Source organism: Schistocerca piceifrons, chromosome 1 (assembly GCF_021461385.2).
Source record: "Schistocerca piceifrons isolate TAMUIC-IGC-003096 chromosome 1, iqSchPice1.1, whole genome shotgun sequence".
Lineage (NCBI taxonomy): Eukaryota > Metazoa > Arthropoda > Insecta > Orthoptera > Acrididae > Schistocerca > Schistocerca piceifrons.
In genome coordinates, this window is record NC_060138.1 from 1,039,630,694 (window position 1) to 1,039,633,802 (window position 3,109).

The 3,109-nt window shown below is 35.1% G+C and overlaps 1 non-coding gene across 1 annotated transcript; it reads left to right on the forward strand.

Annotated features, from left to right (window-relative positions):
* The first annotated feature begins 217 nt into the window (after nucleotides 1-217).
* Nucleotides 218-299, forward strand: Trnal-aag. Its single transcript has one exon. It is a non-coding gene; the product is annotated as a tRNA-Leu (tRNA).
* Nucleotides 300-3,109: the final 2,810 nt, after the last annotated feature.

A 3,109-nucleotide genomic window follows, 5' to 3' on the forward strand; every position in this document is an offset into this window, starting at 1 on the left:
TTCACCGACATGTCACTGTGGAGTGGGGTCACACCCTACTAATGATAGCAGTTGTGTATTGACATAACTTTTAACAACTTAAACGAAAAGGAAATGATTTTCTTTAAATGTTTTGTGTCTAATATGAGCAAAATTCACATGATATTTACATATACGACAAAAGATCCAGGGGTGTGCTTTACCTACAATTCTCTTAGTCTGCCACTTCAAATTGTGTGGTAGCGTGGCCGAGCGGTCTAAGGCGCTGGTTTAAGGCACCAGTCTCTTCGGAGGCGTGGGTTCGAATCCCACCGCTGCCAATTGTTTTTTCTACCTACTTTGTTTAAATTATGCGTAATTAAGGTATCACAGATCAAGTACAGCAGATTATTGATCGTAAATTGTAATACAACGATCGTATGTTTTCTGAGAGCTGGTTCTCCCTCTTGATTAAGGGTCTCATTCGATAAATACCAAATGAATAAATTTATACACATTTACTTTGTCTGTTAGAAGACCTACACGTCTTTATTTCGCCATGATATTTAACACGTTGGCTAAAGCGGAAACTGGTCTTCTTCGTTTGGTTGTTAGTAAACATTACCAAGTAATGGATCCTCTTCTGAGATTTGAATATGTAATATTAATTTTTAGATACATAGAGTTGAGTCGCAATTACAACTATTTCCATGGTGATCAAAGCTGGATTCTGCAGTCTGCAGTGAAGGCCATAACATGTTGTCACACACACTTAACACTGCTTGCAAACCAGTATGACCACATTTTTGTTCTGCATGTAGCGCTCGTCCTGGGGATAAAATGTGGCGTTTGGCGATTTCTGGCATATCTTCCAAGCTTCATGTACACTAAAATGATGGCATAAACAGAAGGAATTAACGTAGGTAAAACATGTAAATATGTATCTTATTTACCTGTTATAGTGTTACTTCTCGACGTTACGAAAATGACATTCGATTGCTTTTAAGACACTACGCAATTAACGTTTTGAATCCAAATATCCGGAAATAAATTGGGAATATAGTGCCTAAGTCGTTTTCGTAATCGTTCATATGAGAGTTCGAAATTTGCGCTTGGGATTCGATGTAAATGATATTGTTATCGGGTTAGTGGATAGGAGCAGATAAAATTATGCACTATAGTATTTCCTGACGCTATTAACTGTCTTGTGAAGAATGTGCTGTTATTGTTGCTTCCGTTTTTACATTTCGTAGTAAAATGAAAATTAATTTTTGTCAGGAAAGTTTTTACTATTGATGAAAGCTGATTCAAGTCGATTGTCGTATTTCGTCCTTATTTTGATGTTGGATTGCGTTGTGTTTCGCTTTAAGGTTCCTGTCTTATCTCTTCTGCAATTCTATTAACGGAAATTTGGAAGGAAAAGTTCACCATATGATACCCTGTCTGCTGCCTGTTAAAATTTTGCTGTATTCTTCTCTCCATACCACAGATGACTTGCAAACATTTTACAATGTCCTAAGTTGAAGCCACTCTCTGGCAATTTTTCTTGTTTATGAGAATATTATGACAGTTATAGGTACATCCCATTAAAACTAGTAAACAATATGATTTGTTACCTTCAGAACAAAGCTGCACTCAACTCTCTATTTTGTATCTTATATCCAACAGTAAACGAGTTTGTATCTGTGCATATGCACATAAATGCTTTCCATACTGCAGTTTTAGAAATAATGTAAAGTTTTCCTAACACAGGTTGTATTTATTTATACACTCACAGACAACAAGTATGTACCAAGGTTGTCTGAATGTGTACTGGTGCATAGTTTAAGTATACACAAATATAAACAGTTTAAATGTATGTAAATATACACAGTTAAAAAATCCCTAGATTCAAATACACACAATATAAATGTATACATATACACAAAAATACTTAGGCTACATCCAGTATTTCTTCTTACATTACGTGTTTATATGACTTACATCTCTGTTACTTTAAATATTGATGAGTGCTTCTTGGTCATAAGAGTAACCATTTATAATGAAAATATTTTTAATTGAATTACCTGTCACTTTAGATAATCCTTCACATTATAACAACTCTTTTTTAGTAAATAGTGTTGCAGAACTTTCGTGAAAGCAGCTATACCACTAGCCTTTGCTACCTTGAGCAGATCTGTAATATAATTTCATTCCCTCGTTTACAGTACATTATTTTGGGTATTAATTTTGAGTTTAATATTTAGCTGTAAATTGTTCTCGGATTTGGACTCATTCATATATTATCAATCTGTTATCTGTTTTAAACAAGAACTATAATGAACTGTTGTGCTAATTTTTGTTATCATTCTTACATCCTATTTTTCTATCTTAAAGACTATTTAGATTTTTGTACATTTGTTCCTCAGAAGGTAGTCAAGTACTAATTATAGAATTGATGTATGTAAAGTATGTTGTTCTAAAACTTCGAACCTGGAAAATTGCCTTTCGTGGGGAGTGCTTTTACCATTTGAGTTATTGTGATAAGACTCATGATCTGTTACAGCTTCAGTTGTCTTCTGTCTTTCAAAATATGCAGACGGATATTGCAGACAATTGACATTGCCACAGCCTAGTGCATTGTTTCCAGGATGAATCTTTCACTCTGGAGTGGAGTATGTGATGTTTTGAAACTTTCTGGCAAATTAAAACTGTGTGTGGGACTGTGGTGTTTTTCTAGCACTTGAGCTGCTAGGCATAAAAATTACAAAGTGCTTAGTGTACTGTAAAAATTATTGATATAGACTGTATAGGAACAGTGTTGGATCCTGAATATTACTCGCGCAAACAAAGTTGACACTTGGCGTGGTGGTTGATGGGATCGAGTGTAAATAGGAAATGCCTTTATGGTAGCTCCCATCAGCCACTTCACCGAGTGTCAACTTTGTTTGTGCATGTAATACTTCCTTGAGTGACTCCTATGTGAATGTACTCCCAAGTTGTAAAGGTGTTTTATAATGTGGTTTGATTTTGTTTGAGAGGTATGTACCCTCTGAATCCTATTCTTCATTAATGATCAAAACCATTAGTTTGGTTTTCCTGTCTCACAAACTCTGTACCTTTAATTCGTCCATTTGGTTTAGCAATACTTGCGGTCTTCTGTGAAAAGGTT